Source organism: Acipenser ruthenus, chromosome 39, assembly GCF_902713425.1.
Source record: "Acipenser ruthenus chromosome 39, fAciRut3.2 maternal haplotype, whole genome shotgun sequence".
Taxonomy (NCBI): domain Eukaryota; kingdom Metazoa; phylum Chordata; class Actinopteri; order Acipenseriformes; family Acipenseridae; genus Acipenser; species Acipenser ruthenus.
In genome coordinates this window covers 9,646,853-9,666,010 of record NC_081227.1, presented here as the reverse complement: position 1 = coordinate 9,666,010, position 19,158 = coordinate 9,646,853, and the positions used below count along the sequence as shown (strand labels likewise).

Genomic DNA, 19,158 nt, shown 5'->3' with positions numbered 1-19,158 from the left:
AAGTTCGTTGGGATGATTATCTTGTTTTTCAAGGCCAGGGTCAATTTTTCTTTTTATTTACTGTTTCGTTTTGGTTCATTTCACCAAGAAAATGGCATTAAGTAAACTCTCAACTAAGAAAAGATGATATGAGGATGAAAAACGAGGTTCCAAGGCAGAATGGGCAGAAGAATTTGCGTTTACAGAAGAAAGCTGTAAACCTCTGTGCCGCCTTTGCAACAAAATGCTTGCACACTTCAAGGGAAGCAACCTGAAACACCACTTTGAACGTAAATCACTGCAGTTTTTCATCTGAATATCCTCCTGGATCCGAATTGAGGAAGAAAAAGGTAACCTCTTTAAAATCACGTCTCAGCAGCCAGCAGATGCTGCTATCGGCATTTAGTAAAGAAGCTGATGTAACAACTGAAGCGAGTTTTGCTGTTGTGTGGAATATCGCTCGTGCCAAACGTCCTCATTCTGAAGGAAAATTTATTAAAAAGAACATTGCAGAAGTGGTGGCAATTTTGAATCCCGATAATAAAAAGCTTCAAAAGCTAGTAAGCCAAATTCCATCTTCACGCCACACAACAGAAAGACGCATCTCACTGATCAGTGCTGAAGTTTCAACCAGTATGAAAAATGACTTGTGTAAATCACAGGCATTCAGCTTAGCGCTTGACGAGTCCACAGACTTACAAGACAAACCTCAGAAGAAATGTTGGACTTGGTAGCTTTAAAAGAAACAACCTGTGGTGCCGACATTAAGAATGCACTGGATAGCGCATTGGAAAATTCTGGCGTATCCCTTGACAAACTTGTCAGTGTTGCTACTGATGGTGCACCTGCAATGGTAGGAAAACACATAGGTCTCATCGGACTCATGAAAAGTGATCCCAGGTTTCCTGACTTTCTGCCTGTTCATTGCGTCATCCATCGTGAACATCTCGTGGGCAAATATTTCAAGGATGAAAATGTTATGAAGACAGTCCTGCAAATTGTCAATTTTATCTGCACAAATGGGAAAATTCACCAACAGTTCAAAATTTTTAGTGAAGAGCTTGATCTTGAAGATAAACCTGACGATCTTTCCCTATTCTGTGTGGTGAGGTGGTTATCAACATGCAACATCTTATGCAAGTTTATGGAACTTCTGGAACAAATCAAGGTATTCCTTAAAGAAAAAAAAAGTCATATCCACAACTGGAGGACCCACAGTGGCTTGCAGACCTCGCGTATCTCACTGATGTCATGCAGCATCTGCAATGTTTGAACTTGGCACTACAGGGGCAGGATAAGCTCATTTCTGACCTTACTGGAAAGTTTCACCAAAACTAAAATAGGAGAGCAGAAACTCAAGGAATACAACAGTAAATTGCAAGGACTGCTGGATGATTTTTGTGGCAGATTTGAAGATTTGAAAAGGTTTAAACCACGCTTTTCTTTTCTTGTAAATCCCTTCATGGTTGATGTGGTAAATGATGGCTTCCCTATCCCTGAACCCCTGGTAACAGATACATCGGCTGTGGAAATGGAACCACTGGAACTCCAGGAGGATGAAGGTCTAAAAATGGTGCACAAATCAGAGCCTGTAGTTGAGTTTTGGAAACAAGTTCCAGGATCAAAGTATCCACAACTCAAAAAAACGAGAATGCATATCAATATTCGGCACAACATACTGCTGTGAGTCGCTCTTCTCAGTTATGAAGTTTGTTAAATCAAAGCACCGTGCGGTCCTGACTGATCAACACCTCACAGAGCTCCTCCGTACTGCCCTGACAACATGCCAAGCTGACTTCAACAGGCTCACCTCTAGGATGGAAACCCACTAGACGTCCATCAAAATGGTATGGTAAATACTATATAAACATTTTTGTTAAAAAAGTGGTTTGTAGGCACATGTTAGAGAATGTGAATGTGCACCTGCTTGTCTACAGTGAAAATTATGTTTTGAACGGTACTAATCACTTTCGAAATAAGCATAGTGCATTTGTCATAGCCCTCATATCTTTCCGACAACTTTTATCCAATCCTTTTATCAGGCTTTAAATCGTTTGAATGTTACTGTTTCACTTTGATTTCAAAGCAGAATGAAGAAAATGAATGCAAAGAAAAGCGCAGCATACTGCAGGTGCTATCAGTCAGCTCTGGACCTTCCAGGTGCATACTGCAATGTCAGCTCTGGAACTTCCAGGTGCATACTGCAATGTCAGCTCTGGAACTTCCAGGTGCATACTGCAATCAGTCAGCTCTGGAACTTCCAGGTGCATACTGCAATCAGTCATCTCTGGAACTTCCAGGTGCATACTGCAATCAGTCAGCTCTGGAACTTCCAGGTGCATACTGCAATCAGTCAGCTCTGGAACTTCCAGGTGCATACTGCAATCAGTCAGCTCTGGAACTTCCAGGTGCATACTGCAATCAGCCAGCTCTGGAACTTCCAGGTGCATACTGCAATCAGTCAGCTCTGGAACTTCCAGGTGCATACTGCAATCAGTCAGCTCTGGAACTTCCAGGTGCATACTGCAATCAGTCAGCTCTGGAACTTCCAGGTGCATACTGCAATCAGTCAGCTCTGGAACTTCCAGGTGCATACTGCAATCAGTCAGCTCTGGAACTTCCAGGTGCATACTGCAATCAGTCAGCTCTGGGGGTCTGCTGGGGTTTAACTGGAGGTCCTGATGTGGTGCCGGTTTAACTGGTCACTGGTTATACCAGTAGTGTGGCGGACATACTGTACATATGAGATGCCATTCAGGAAATAATTCATTGGTTAATTTACAAACAGTATGGTTGGTATATAAACAGTATGGTTGGTATATAAACAGTATGGTTGGTATATAAACAGTATGGTTGGTATATAAACAGAATGGTTGGTATATAAACAGTATGGTTGGTATATAAACAGTATGGTTGGTATATAAACAGTATGGTTGGTATATAGACAGTATGGTTGGTATATAAACAGAATGGTTGGTATATAAACAGTATGGTTGGTATATAAACAGTATGGTTAATTTACAAACAGTACAGTTTTTATATAAAAGCCACTGTGAAGGACATCTTTGGGGTCCTTATTGCCATCTTGGCCCCGAATATCAAAAGTGTCTCCCAAGAGCTTGAAACTTTGAGATTTGCGATTTTCCAAGAATCGGAATGGGCGACATTACCATCAATGCATCATCAATGGACAAGTAGAAAGAAGAAAGCAGCAGGTTTGCAGTATATAATGGAGAAAGATGAGTGTACAGATTGAAAGAACAGCATAAATTAATGAGAGAAAACAGATTGCTAGTGAATAACTGGAAAGTGCAGCAGTAGCTCCTTGTTCCAATTTTTCAGCCACTCTATAAACAGTGAACTTGTCATCCAGGCATTTCCAGAATTCATGTAGATCACAGGAAGGTGCGAGTGATCTTTTGGAAAACAGCGAGGGCTTTTACTTTTTCCGATCACGAAAAGAGGGCGCTTCTCTGTCCCATCCTTGTATGCACAGCACATCAATGTATTGCGGTCCATTGCTTTTTTTCCCACCTGTAAACGCTTCCCCCCTTAAACCAAGTCCCCTGTCTGGAAGGCCCCGGTAGAACAGAGCGGTTTCGTCAGCATTGAAGATGTTACATGGCTGGAACTCATGTAAAATCCGAGGTAAGGTGTTTGTTATCCATTCAGCAGCTGCTGGAAGGTCAGCATTTTGTTTCTCATCGTGTTCTTTATGTTGAACCAAGTTGTGTCGCGTTTTCCAACGACTGAGCCACCCATCTGATGGACTGAACTCCTTTCCCTGCTCTTTTGCTAGTTGAGTAGCTTTCTGTTTCAGAAGGGGTCCAAAGATGCGAGCACTTTGCGCTAGTTTCTGACAGTACCAGAGCCATAAAGCATCACCAACGTGGTGCTTACGACCTCGGTTTGTGCTGTTTTCATACTCCCTCATGATGTTGTCACTCATCTTTAGAATCCGAACTTTATCAGCTATAGACAGGTCTACACGTTTGGAAGCCATTAGTCCTACACGTAAACAATCCCGTACAGTATATAAATGTAGGCCTATAGAGCGTCCCGGTCTACTGTGTAGGCTATCTGCAATTGTCCAGGGGTGGATAAAATGCGTGCCAATTTTGCATCCCGCTCATTCTGTAACCATGGAAACTTTTGAAAAAGTTGTCTTTAAGCGGCATGCCGTTGTTATTATCCGAAATCCGATAGCATTAAAGTCTATGGGACGGGATTGGTTCCCACAAAAATGTTGATAATAACCGGAAATTGTTATTATCAGGATTGCTAATAAGCGGCATCTACTGTATTGTACTGTACAGTGAAACTGTGAAGAAATGTGTTCATGTGGCTCTTTTGCATGATCACGTACTATATTCATACATACCTATTCTCATTCGTGAAAGTCCTGATAATTGAAGCCACAGAGGATCGGCTGAGATTTGGCTGAACCCTTTGCCCAGCCTCTGCCATTGACAGACCCCTCTTCCTCTTGCTCCTCCAGGTTGTGGCTCCTGTCGAATTTGCTGATCCATTTTTCATCATTTTTGAAAATGTGAATAGCGTTTCAAGAAATGTGTTTAAGCAATTGAGAAAAACTGTAAGTCCCCTCAGTTCAGCTCCCATCTGCTCCCTTATTTCCCTATATCTAACACAATCATCAGATGCTCCACAGTCTCCCTTACACCACATTCCAAACATAATCCATTCTCATGCGCTCCTATTCTATACAGATGATCAACAAAAAGAAACAGGTCCCTGATAGGTGAAGGCAGCTCAGACACTCTTCATTCTTCTATTGAACGGTAGAGTTTTGTTGGTGACACAGATTTAGGTGCTGTGTTAATTCAATGTGTGACTATTGATATTTCTCCCATACTGTCTTGTTCCATAACTGAGGATAATATTTTAGACCATTAGATCTCCATTCTGTTCACCCTTGAATCTATTGGTTATATTTAATTGACTAATAACCTGGGTTAATTGGCAATTGATAGCACCAATGGAGAATTAAATCTTCTGGATTACCTTAATAAACCCCTGCCTACTATTGTGACTCCAATACCTCAGCTGATGGACCTTTTGAGTGGACGTTAAAACATTGAACAGAATAGTGATCTTGTATCTGTTCAACTATGAGATGAAAATGGAGATCTGTTTGGAGAAAAAGTGGACGATGTGAAAGTGTAATGATTTGTTTAGAATACAATGTGTTATAATCTTAAGTGTTTGTTTGTGTTGAAGTGTGCTAAGACTTGTGTATACTGAAGTTATTTCTGTGTAACAAGATCTCTTGTCTTGAGCTAGAGCATCACTAGGAGGCTGTAATTTAGAGTGTGACATGTGACACAGGAGTGTGGCTGGTTTTCTTGAAGATATATGGTTTTTTAAGTACTTTCTCCTAATGACACCTTAGATACGCATGTTGTTTTTAGTGGTGGACTTGCTTTGTGAGACCCCCTTGCTGTGAAATATGGGTAATAAAAGGCCAAACACCAAAGATAAGAACTTGTCTGCCAAGGGGGTCTACAGGCCGAAATATGCGATTGTGTCTCGGTCTACTTTCGAGCTTCCCTGCAGTTGGTCCATTTCTTATTTAGACAGTTTACCAACACTTGGTGTTTTTTCTGAAGCTGAGACAGAGCAACAGAGTTCTCTTAGAAGTTTCACAGCAGTTGGGGTTTGACTTTGTAAGTATGAGCCACTTATGCATTTACACTTAGATTCTAGTTTGGACTTAGTCAATTTTTGAAGATAAGGACTTTTTTAGAAATAAATACTTAGTAAAATTCCATAGTTGAAATATAATACTTTGCTACACAAACACATTATATATATATATATATATATATATATATATATATATATATATATATATATAATGTGTTTGTGTATCAAAGTATTATATTTCAACTATGGAATTTTACTAAGTATTTATTTCTAAAAAAGTCCTTATATATATATATATAATTCTCTTATGTTAAGAAAGTATTTTTAAATGTTAACCGAATATTATTGGTATAGGTATACATTACATCATTTTAGATATGTGTTATACTATAAACGTTTTAATGCTGTTTATGATCTTTTTAATTATAATAGCATTCTTGTCACCATAAACACACTTTATGTTATAGTCTTTATAATACATTTTATGCAGTTTATATTGAAATAGACTTGTTACATGATGTTTTCACTAGCTCAGACAGATTTCACTCTAAATACACTTTAAACAATTGAAATTAATTACATGATTGTTTCACTATCTTTCTAAATTTCATCCTTTGTAACGTTCAAGACTTCATTTGTTGTGATATTTTTAAAATTCTGTATTTAGATATGCTTAAAGAAAAAACTCTGTATTCAGATTTTGTGTTGGTAATAGTTAGAGTAATATTTAGTCAGTATTATTTAGATTTAGTATTTTAAGTCAGTATTATTTAGATTTAGTATTTTAAGTCAGTATTATTTAGATTTAGTATTTTAAGTCAGTATTATTTAGATTTAGTATTTTAAGTCAGTATTATTTAGATTTAGTATTTTAAGTCAGTATGTGACAGGCTGGCTGCAGGGAGGAACTCAGACCAGAAAGGAACACACAGACAGACGGTGGTGATGAGTAATGCTGCAATGGTGGCACTCAGCGTTTATTAAACGAAATAAAAGGTTTAAACAGACAGAACAGAAAACAGGACACTGCGCTTGAGGCCAAAATAAACAGACAAACAAAACGAACTAACACTTAACAAACGGGGCACGGAGAGACAAACAAACACGGTGAGTACAAACACTTATATTTACACTTTTACTTTGGTTTTTACTCCTCTCTCTCTCCCGTTCTCTACCCTCGAACACCCAACCCCGAGTGAGAGCTACGTGTCTCTATATATACTGTTGTGCTGGGATTCAATTACTAATTAATTATTCACTTGAATCCCAGCACGTGAATTAATTCTGTGCAACCCCGTGCTCACATACTATACTTTAAATGCACGTGCAGTGATGTGCAATCCCGTGCCTAAATACAAATATACAATTTAAATCACACGTGAAACACAGACCCGTTTATATCCCATGTACCAATCTCTATACACCAACATTAACACACACAACATACAACACATAACACACACATGCACACAGGGGCGGGGCACATTGCCACACAGTATTATTTAGATTTAGTATTTTAAGTCAGTATTATTTAGATTTAGTATTTTAAGTCTTTAGGAAGTTTAGTTTTCTAGGCCAGTATTTTAAGTTTTTGAAGAAGTATTACAACTTTTTTAGATTACATTTAAGTTTTAAAAAGAAAAGCTAATGCTGTATTTTTATATATACTTCACTTTTTATAATTATTAGATTTAATGATTAAAACATCATTTAAAGTTGCAGTCAAATTTACAGCATTAATTAATTTGATGAAGATGATAAAGTTAGAATTAGTATTTTAGGGTTAGTTTTGTAGGATTTTCGTAGTCATATGTATTATTGTGCACAAACACTGGTCCGTAAGAGGATAACACATAACATTGATGCTTAAAATAAAAAAGTGTTCATCGGATAACTTCTTGAGTGTATTGCTTGATGGTATCCATGCTGTGATTTAGGTTAATAGGAAATATAAAAATAAACATTGTAAACTCTTTACACAAGTAAGTTTCTTGAGTTTTTGTTTAATCAAATACACAGCCCACCAGCGGGTTGAACATTTGAGCCACCAGTCCTGAAAAAAAAAAAAAAATGTCATGTTTAGTTTCTTATAACTAAAAGATCTTTTGAATATTTTAATAATAGGTATTATATCACAGAGTAATATACAAAATTGTGACAAGATGATTATTTAAAGTAGAATGCCTTATCAACAATCTAATTAAACTGACCTCCACCTGTCTACTCCACCCATCCCTCATTATTATTATTATTATTTATTTCTTAGCAGACGCCCTTATCCAGGGCGACTTACAATCGTAAGCAAAAACATTTCAAGCGTTACAATACAAGTAATACAATAAGAGCAAGAAATACAATAACTTTTGTTCAAGTAAAGTACAAGTTTGACAAACCACAATTCAATAATACAGCAGGTAATAGTGATAGTTACATCAGGATATGATTAAATAGTGATAGTTACATCAGGATGTGATTAAATACAAAGTACTACAGGTTAAAAACTTGGCAGATTACAGTATTCTGAAGTACAGGATTAAATGCAGTAAAATAGGGGGCAGATAAGAGCAAAATAAAGCACATTTACATGAAGGGTGATAGTGTCCCAGGATACAAACAGAGGAGTTCTACAGGTGCTCTTTGAAGAGGTGAGTCTTAAGGAGGCGCCGGAATGTGGTCAGGGACTGGGCAGTCCTGACATCTGTAGGAAGGTCATTCCACCACTGCGGAGCAAGGGTGGAGAAGGAGCGGGCTTTGGAGGCAGGGGAGCGTAGCGGTGGTAGAGCTAGTCTTCTAGTGCAGGCGGAGTGGAGAGGTCGAGTGGGGGTGTAGGGAGAGATGAGGGTCTGGAGGTAGCTGGGTGCAGACTGGTCAAGGCATCTGTAGGCTAGTACAAAAGTCTTGAACTGGATGCGAGCGGTGATCGGGAGCCAGTGGAGCGAGCGGAGTAGTGGAGTAGCGTGGGCGAAGCGAGGCAGAGAGAACACCAGGCGGGCAGCAGAGTTCTGGATGAGCTGGAGCGGACGGGTGGCGGACGCAGGGAGGCCAGCCAGGAGGGAGTTGCAGTAGTCTAGGCGGGAGAGTACCAGGGCCTGGACCAGGAGCTGGGTAGCATAGTTGGTGAGGAAGGGTCGGATTCTTCGGATGTTGCTCAGGAAGAATCGGCAAGTGCGTGCCAGAGTGGAGATGTGCTGGGAATAAGAGAGGCAGGGGTCCAGGGTGACTCCAAGGTTCTTAGCTGAGGAAGAGGGAGAGAGTGTGGTAGATTCCAGAGGAACAGAGATGGAGAGATCAGAGGAGGGGGAGGAGGAGGGAAAGAAGAGGAGGTCAGATTTAGAGAGGTTGAGTTTGAGGTGATGCGAGTGCATCCAGGAGGAAATAGCAGACAGACAGGTAGAGATACGGGAGGAGATGGTGGAGTCAGAGGTGGGGAAGGAGAGGAAAATCTGAGCATCATCAGCATAGAAATGGTATGAGAAACCATAGGATGCGATGAGGGGGCCCAGGGAGCGGGTGTAGAGAGAGAACAGGAGAGGACCCAAGACTGACCCTTGGGGGACTCCAGTTAAGAGAGGGTGAGGTGTGGAGGTTGCTCCACGCCAGGTTACCTGGTAAGTGCGGATGGAGAGGTAGGAGGAGAACCAGGCCAGAGCAGTGCCAGAGATCCCCAGGTCAGCAAGAGATGATAGTAGAATAGAGTGATCAACAGTGTAAAAGGCAGCAGAGAGGTCGAGGAGAATTAGGACAGAGGAGAGAGAGGCAGCTCGGGCACATTTAAGTGAGTTGGTGACAGACAGGAGGGCGGTTTCAGTGGAGTGAGCAGAGCGGAAGCCAGATTGGAGAGGGTCAAGCAGAGAGTCATATCAACCCTACTACATGCATTATAAAACTTAGAACCTTTTCTCCTCTATCTCATACATTCTGAACTCATCCATTATCAGGTTACCAATGATTTTCCACACCCACATCCACTTTCTTCACTGCCATTTTAGCTAAAGCATTCGCCTTTTCACCCCCCCCCCCCCATTCCTATATGCACTGGTATCCATGCAAACACAACATACAAACCTAAATACACACATTCTGAGAATAAACACATGGTTTCCTGCACTAAATCCCTTCTATCCCCCTCCCCTTCATTCATGATTGCTTGCAACCCTGGCAAAGAACCTGTTAGAATGACAGCCCTGCTCACCTTTACCTCAGCAATCCATCCCTATCATATCAGCTGCCATCACTGACCTCTGTAATGCGAAGACACTTTCCAACCTCAAATTCTGGAATATAGTACCCTACTCCAACCCTGCCATTTTCTGTACTTTTTGATCCATCTGATCTTCAATATCATTTTCTATTCTCAGCCCAATGCTTCTATCACAGTTACTCCTCTTCCTTTTCATAACCTCATACTCCCAACATGGTTCAAACATGCTTCTAGCAGGATTACCCTGTAGTGAACATGGTAAATCTGTACTGCGTCACACACACAAAAAATTGTAGATCATTTTTAAAAAATGAACTGTTAGAAAAAAAACTAATGAGATACGGGAAGTTAATGTCTCTGATTCGGTTTGTACCTTTGGGATGTAAGGATCCCAAATTAAAACATGTATTGTCTTTTAGAAGGCAGATTTTTTTGTTATTAAATAAGCCCAATGAAGAAATCGATGTAGCAAGGACCTTCAATGTAGAAGGGAGTCACTATGTAGTTTTTGGGAGCACTGACACATTACGATGTTTTAAATGTGGAGCTCATGGGCATCAACGGAAAAACTATCCGGTAAGAGAGAGCGAGGGAGTACAGGAAGGACAGGGTGAGACTAGTGGGGAGGCTGTCAGGGATGATCGGGGAGAGCAAGAGGATGAGCCGCTGCAGTCAGAGATATCTGCGGGATCGAGTGAGCAGGCAGAGTCTGCAGTATAGTTAACAGAACAAGAAAACAAGGACGGAGATACTGCTGACAATCAAGGTTTTATTATGGTTGAGGAAAATAAATAAAAAAAAACGATAACTGTTAAAGAAAATGAGAGCGTGTTGGAGCGGAGCTCTGGAGCGGTCTCCTTGGATCTTGGGCTGGCTCAACACGCCCGCTTTGATGCGGGTGGGGGGGGGGTTGCGCTTGGGTCTGTTAGGAGACTGAGGTCCGGGTTGGGTGGCCACGGCACTGCGGGAGTGGAATCCCATGGTGTGGGGGCTCCTGATTCGAACCCTGGGGGGAGTCACGGTAGCTCTGGATCTCAACTTGGGGCTGCGGTGGCCCCTTGTTCAGAGGGAGAGGAGCACAGCACTGAGTCTCTACTTGGCGCTGCTGTGAATCTGTCTCTGCCCGACTGGCCGCCATCAGCAGCAGTCAAAGCGGGAGAAGAAAACCCGAAAACTGCAACAGTAGCGGTGGAGAACGACAGCAACAATGAGTATGAGGAGGGGATGGACGAGGCAGAAGAAGGAGAGGCCTCGGACTCTTCGCTTTTCTCTAACATTCCTGACAGCGAAACTGCCAAGAAAAAGTTGTACTCAGCAAATGAAATAGATGACTTTCTGGATGTGACTAAAGGTAGGAGAGGCATTGATATAAAGCAGACCTTTCCAGATTTAAAACTGTTTTTGAACTCGGCACATATAGCTCTTAAAAAAGCTACAATAAAAGAAATAGATCAGCCAAAGCGGTATAGACTTAAAAAATTAATGTAAACGGTAAGGAAAATGTTGAACCAGAAAATTAAAACGTAATGTTTCTAATGGATACGTTTTATAAAAAATATATATCATTTACTGTTTGTTTATTCTTGGTTGTTTTTAAACCTTTTAGCCCTCATGGATAGATTTAATTTTATTTCTTTTAATATAAATGGTTGTAGACAAAATTTTAAGAGAGCACAATTATTTGAATTTTTAGAACAAAAGCGGGTGGGTGTGGCTATTATTGAAGAGACGCACACAGATCTAGATAACGAGGCTGGATTGGTGTGTGAATGGAGAGGGAGGTGTGTGCTGAGCCATGGATCGAATAATAGTGCAGGGGTGGCGGTGCTCTTTCGACCAGACATGGAAATGAATATTTTAGAGATTAAAGAGATCATTAGAGGGCGGATGATAAAAGTAAGAGCTGAGATAGGAGGCAGCATTTATGTTTTTATTAATGTTTATGCTCCCAATATAGGAAGAGATAGGATTTTATTTTTTAATATTCTAAAGGAAAATCTTGTAACAATTAACGATGATATTTTGATATTAGGGGGTGATTTTAACTGTACAGTAGATTAATAATGATAGGAACAGTGTTGAACCTCATCCCCCGTCAGTGACAGAGTTAGCTTCAATTTTAAAATCCAATGACTTGGTTGACGTCTGGAGGTGTCTGCATCCCACCACTCGACAGTACACGTGGTCGCATTGCATCTCTCACCATATAGTCAGAGCTAGATTAGACAGGATATATATATATACCCAGATGCCATCTTAATACATTTTATAAAGGCAACAATAACACCAAATAGTTTATCTGATCATCACTGCTTAATAATCACAGCAATTAAAAATAAAGAAATATAGTGCACCATATTGGCATCTAAATGTTAAATTATTACAAGATGTTCGTTTCACAAAACAATTTCAAGATTTTTGGCAAAAATGGAAAGAACAGAAAAGTCAATTCAAAAATCTAAGGCAGTGGTGGGATATAGGGAAGACACAAATGAAGTTATTGTGACAGCAGTACACCGCAGACATAAACAAGTCATTAAATGCAGTCACGAGAGAGCTGGAGAGAGAAATCCTCCAGCTTGAAACTGAGCAGAGCACAGCAGCACAGGAGACCCTGGGGGAGCGCAGAGAAGATTTAAGCAGCCTGCTGGAGGAGAAAGTGCGGGGGGCACAAGTGAGATCCAGGTTCATAGAGTTGAGAGACATGGATGCCCCTACAAGTTTCTTTTTCGGGTTGGAGAAGAAGACAGCCAACAGTAAACGGCTGCACTGTGCCCGGTTGCTGTGCGGCAAGGAGCTGACAGGCCAGAAGGAGGTCAGCGAGGCGGCAGTGCGTTTTTATGTGGAGCTGTATGTCAGTGAGCCATGTGATCAGGCGGATATCAACACGTTATTGGAGGGGCTGCCCAGCCTGAGCCAGGAAGAGCAGCATAGTTTGGATATGAAACTGCTGTCATGAAGCTGGCAAAAGGAAAAGTTCCAGGGATAGATGGACTGCCAGCTGAGTTCTACCAGCACTTTTGGAAAGACCTGGGACCGGACTTGTTTCTGGTGCTACAGGAAAGCCTGCAGGCAGGGGAGTTGTAATTAGTCTGTTGCCAAAAAAAGGGGATTTGTGTTTAATCAAAAACTGGAGACCAGTAGCGCTTTTATGCTGTGATTTAAAATGTTTTTCAAAGTGTTTGGCAATGAGATTGAAAAATTGCATGGACAAGACAATTCATCCAGATCAGACTTATTGTATACCTGGGAGAGCAATTTTTGATAACATATTATAATAAGGGATTTTTTATCATTAGCCAAAAATGGTGATTTTAATGTGGGTCTGGTTTCCTTAGACCAGGAAAAAAACTTTGACCGCGTCGACCATTGCTACCTTTTTAAGTCTGGAAGCCTTCGGGTTTGGCCCTGGTTTTATTAAATGTATTAAGCTCTTATATAACAATGTTTTTAGTGTTTTAAAAATAAACAGTGGGTTGAGAAGATCCTTTCCAGTGTGCAGGGGGATTAGGCAGGGCTGCTCCCTGTCGGGGATGCTGTATGCCATCTCCATTGAGCCCTTGCTGGCTCGGCTGGGGAGCAGGCTGGTGGGCTGGACAGTGCCCAACTCGGCCCCTGTGGCCACAGTGAGAGTGTCAGCCTACGCTGATGATATCACTGTTTTTATCAGCAGTAATAGAGATGTTCAGGAATTGCAGCAGAGCCTTAATATTTTTCAGAGAGCGTCATCAGCAAGGATAAATTGGGCCAAAAGTGATGCATTTTTGTCAGGGGGCTGGCAGGAGTGCGGCCCTCCTTTATTGCCCCAGGTGTTGAGGTGGGGTAGGACGCGGATGAAGGTGCTGGGAGTGTACCTCGGTACAGATAATTATATGTAACAAAATTGGGAGGGCATGATAAAGAAGGTGAAGGCTCAATTAGATCAGTGGCGAGGGCTCCTGACTCAGCTGTCTTACAGAGGGAGGGTTCTGGTGATTAATAATCTGGCTGCATCAATGTTATGGCACAGGTTGGTGTGTCTAGATCCGCCGAGAAACCTAGTAGACAGCATTTAGAAGCTTTTTGTGGAGTTTTCTTGGGGAGGCAAGCACTGGCTAAGGTCGGCTGTTTTGTACCTGCCTCGTGATGAGGGCAGGCAGGGGTTGGTTAGCATCGCCGGTAGTGTGGCAGCGTTTAGAATGCAGGCTTTGCAGAGACTCCTGTACACTGGGGAGGGAGCCCACAGGAAGAGGTTAGCCTGCCTCTTTCTCAACAAAGTGGAGGGGTTGGGATTTGGCATTCATTTGTTTTTGATTAACCACCTTGCTTTGGAAAGATCTTCTCTACCCCCTTTTTATCACAGTGTTTTAAAGGTGTGGGGAACACTAATAGTGCAGAGGGAGGAGAATATGACAGCTCAAAATTTCTTAGAAGAACCACTGTTTTTTAATTCTCTCATTTCAACTCAGTGCCTTCAGTCTTTAGCACTGCAGGGCAGTTTTGTAAAAGCAGGTCTTACTAGGTTAGGACAGCTTTTGGTGCCTGGACTATCTTGCTGGCTGAGTGCAGCTGAATTGAAAGGCATGCTGGGCTGGCGATGTGAGAGGCAGGCAGCGAAGGTGCTGAGGGAGGTGAGGGGCTGTCTGTCTCCAAGGCTCAGGGATGCTCTGGAAGATGAGGCAGCGCAGAGAGGAGAGGGACAAGACACTAAGTTCCCGGAGCTGCTGGTGTCTCCTTTAGAGGGAGAAGAGGAAGAAGGGGAGGAGGAAGAAAAAGGAAGGATTGTGAAAATGCACAAAATGAAACATCTAAACTTTAAAAATCTAGAAAGTAAAGATGTGTATAAATTATGCATAAAAACAGCCCACTGCAGAGAGTTAAAGGGGGTGGTAGATTCCAGATGGAGAGGCCATCTGTCACTAGGAGAAGAGGGGAATCCAGAATGGAGGGTGCTGTATAAGCTTCCTCTGGATAAGAGAGTAGGAGATCTACAGTGGAGACTAATACATGGTATACTGGCCACAGGTAGGCTCCTTCATAAAACAGATCCCAGTATTAACTCAGAATGTGCTTTTTGTACAGAGGAAGAAACTGTGTTTCATGCATACAGTGAGTGTAAGAGGCTAGACTCTCTGTTCCAACTCCTTAGCAGAATGTTAGAGATGCTGGGAGTTGAATACACAAAGATTCTGTTTATTTTTGGAGTCCCCTACAAGAGGAGGTATAGTAATGTATGTGCAATAGTTAACTTTCTTCTAGGGCAGGCAAAACTAGCCATTCTGAAGTCTCGGAAGAATAAGCTGGCAGGCTTAGGGCTGACTCAGGTGGACAGGCTGTTCAGAGTGATGGTGGTGAGCAGGCTTAAGGTGGATTTCACCTATTTTAAATTGGTTCATGACTTAGAAGGTTTCCAGATGAAGTGGTGTGTGAGAGAGGCAATCTGTTTGCTGAGTGAGGAAGGGAGCCTTAATGTTTTTATTTAATTTTTTCTAATCTTGTTTTTAGGAATTTAAAGCACTATATTTTGTAGAGGTTTTTAATACTGATGTGTTGGAGTTTCCCTATAGTCAGTACTGTTTTTTTTTTTTTTTTTTTGATAGATTCTTTGTTTTATAAATCTTAATAAAGGATTGTAAAAGTCAAAAAGTCTCTCTCTTTCTTTTAGAAAACATCTACTATTTATTTAGTTTTTTAATTTTGATTAGAAAATGTTTGGAGTTGCAGTTGAAAAAGTTTTTAAAAATACAACTAAAGTGTTCACTACTAACTTACCCATTTCTGTTGTGACACTGCATCCTCCAGATTGTCCTGCTCTCCACAAAACAGGCACAGACTGCTCAAATCATCTGTGGAATAATCATATATGGGTGCATATTTGAGAACATGTGCACAAATAGATACATCTCAGGTACTCTCACCTGTCCTCTATAACACTATGTAACACAATTTTTGTTCCTGGGTAGTAAGTGTTATTTCCTAATTGCTTATGCCTCAAAAGTATAGAAAATGGCTATTATTCCCCACAAACTTTGCTTTTGTGACCAGGACAGTGATATTTTGAAATTTACCTATTTCCAATGAGAAAACAGGCGAATTTGTGTCTTTTCGTTCACATAAAGTCAGAAAAAACACAACATATGAATCCAAATTAACATGTATTTATACTAAAGTAATACAAAAATGACTACAAAAGATTTAGAAGTGAGTAGTTTTTCGAGATTTACGATTATACTGTAAATCGCTTTCACGAATCAGCCCCCAAATGTAGTCTCCCATCATGTTCTTGTTATACTGTCCTTGGTAGCAGCGTTCAAAGTCCAGTATATCCTGGTGGAAGCGCTCGCCTTGCTCCTCCGAGTACGCTCCCATGTTCTCCTTGAATTTATCAAGATGAGCATCAAGGATATGGACTTTGAGGGACATCCTACAGCCCATTGTGCCGTAGTTCTTCACCAGAGTCTCAACCAGCTCCACATAGTTTTCGGCCTTGTGATTGCCCAGGAAGCCCCGAACCACTGCGACAAAGCTGTTCCAAGCCGCTTTCTCCTTACTAGTGAGCTTCTTGGGGAATTCATTGCACTCCAGGATCTTCTTTATCTGAGGTCCAACGAAGACACCGGCTTTGACCTTTGCCTCAGACAGCTTAGGGAAGAAGTCTTGAAGGTACTTGAAGGCTGCCGACTCCTTATCTAGAGCTCTGACAAATTGTTTCATAAGGCCCAATTTGATGTGCAGTGGTGGCATCAGCACCTTCCGGGGGTCCACCAGTGGCTCCCACTTGACGTTGTTCCTCCCCACAGAGAACTCGGTCTGCTGTGGCCAGTCCCGCCTGTGGTAGTGCGCCTTGGTGTCCCTGCTGTCCCAAAGGCAAAGATAGCAGGGAAACTTGGTAAAACCGCCTTGGAGACCAATCAGGAATGCCACCATTTTGAAGTCTCCTATGACCTTGATGCCATCTCAGAAAAATGCAGATATGTATCCACTTAGGCAGCTGGAACTAAACTGAACTGGTGGGCTTAAGGCCCCTGTATTTATACTACTATTTATATTACTGGAAAGTTCTAGAAAGTTCTAGAAGTTACTCCAAGTTTACTCAGCACTGAATCTATCTGGAATGTTCTAGAAAATAGGTAAATTTCAAAATATCACTGTCCTGGTCACAAAAGCAAAGTTTGTGGGGAATAATAGCCATTTTCTATACTTTTGAGGCATAAGCAATTAGGAAATAACACTTACTACCCAGGAACAAAAATTGTGTTACATAGTGTTATAGAGGACAGGTGAGAGTACCTGAGATGTATCTATTTGTGCACATGTTCTCAAATATGCACCCATATATGATTATTCCACAGATGATTTGAGCAGTCTGTGCCTGTTTTGTGGAGAGCAGGACAATCTGGAGGATGCAGTGTCACAACAGAAATGGGTAAGTTAGTAGTGAACACTTTAGTTGTATTTTTAAAAACTTTTTCAACTGCAACTCCAAACATTTTCTAATCAAAATTAAAAAACTAAATAAATAGTAGATGTTTTCTAAAAGAAAGAGAGAGACTTTTTGACTTTTACAATCCTTTATTAAGATTTATAAAACAAAGAATCTATAAAAAAAAAACAAAAAAAAAACAGTACTGACTATAGGGAAACTCCAACACATCAGTATTAAAAACCTCTACAAAATATAGTGCTTTAAATTCCTAAAAACAAGACTAAAAAAAATTAAATAAAAACATTAAGGCTCCCCTCCTCACTCAGCAAACAGATTGGGGAATAATAGCCATTTTCTATACTTTTGAGGCATAAGCAATTAGGAAATAACACTTACTACCCAGGAACCTGTAACCCGGCCGGCACTCACGGTCGTTCGTTGCCCCTTTGAAAGCAGACCCAGGACACAGAAATTGTTTTTTTAAAGAGCGATTGCGCTATTTTTAATAAACAGAACACAAACAAAAATAAACAGCTAGCTCCGTTTGGAGCGCTAACTACACAGGTAAATCCCTGACTCACTCGCAGGACGGCTAAGCCGTTTACCTGTCACACAAAACACACCGGTTTCACACAGCACTTAATTATATATGACTGCTCGGAGACAGAGCACACTATCTGCCTCCTTCTACTCAGCAGCCCTGTACAGACAAGCTGCACGTCTTAAATACCCTGCACCTGACATTAATTTACAATATAATCAGGTGCGGGTTATAATTAAACAATAAACAATTAGCAAAATAATAAAACAATTAACCAAAATGTGCATATGCACATATTTTCTGCAGGGAGGATATTAACCCCCTCCCTGCTGTGTTACAAACCAAAAAAAAAAAAAATTGTTACACGGTGTAATTCATCCTCTCCCTCCCATCTTATAAATGTGTAAATCCATCATAAGTCCATTTGACTTTCTTTAAACATTCGAGACTGTATCAACTATTCATTCTTCAGTAAACATTCATTCCTGAAAACAGCAACTTCTTCGTGGCCTCCAGACATTGCAGTCTCACGTGTGAGATAGAAATAGTTAGAAACCCCCCAGCAGACTGTTTCACTCCTGTAGATGAAGTAGCGTGTTGTTCATGGATGTATTTACCGGTCATTTAAAATGTTTAGCTGCACATGATTTTTTTTATTTTTTATTATGAAACATCACTATACCATGGACAATACAAGATTAACATGGCAACGGTGACGCTCACCCAAAAAAGTACCATTAAGTGATCAAATTTAATGCAAACTTACTGAATAAACCTGGCTAGATTTAACATGCTCACTGAACTATTACTGTATTGTCAATTGTGAGAATTTGAGCTAAACCTAACTTATTAAAGGCAGCTTCATGAACCAGGCCCCAAATGAATCTGTGCAGTAAAAAGAGCTTAGAATATTACGAATGCATCATCAGTGCCATCAGTATTAACTTTCTCATACTCTATTACTATTACCCCATATACCTGATTCCTTTAGAAGGCTGATTGCCATTTCCTTTTGGATAATGTCAATGGACTCCCTTCGGGGGGGGGGGGAATTGATCTGTCTGCCTTGGAGAACATATATATATATATATATATATATATATATATATATATATATATATATATATATATATATATATATTATAATCATAAACTGGTTCAAGTTATGTGGATAGTTTATTTTATGTTACTTCAGGAAACCCTTTACAATGTCACCCAGTGTGGCTGTATTTAAATAATCATTGAAAAACTGATATAGTAGCTGTACTGTATGCAGACCTTACAAACAAAAACACCCCACGATGTGCCGTCTGACTGTATTGAGTGGGAGACGGTTTCACAGCTCCATCTTGACACTTGGCACCCTTT

At 40.8% G+C, this 19,158-nt stretch overlaps 1 long non-coding RNA gene across 1 annotated transcript; it reads right to left on the bottom strand.

Annotated features, from left to right (window-relative positions):
* Positions 1 to 14,371: 14,371 nt before the first annotated feature.
* On the bottom strand, positions 14,372 to 19,158 carry LOC131707315 (uncharacterized). The gene is made up of 3 exons (XR_009311105.1): positions 19,069 to 19,158; positions 15,596 to 15,669; positions 14,372 to 14,557 (listed from the first exon to the last, which is right to left on the bottom strand). It is a non-coding gene; the product is annotated as an uncharacterized LOC131707315 (long non-coding RNA).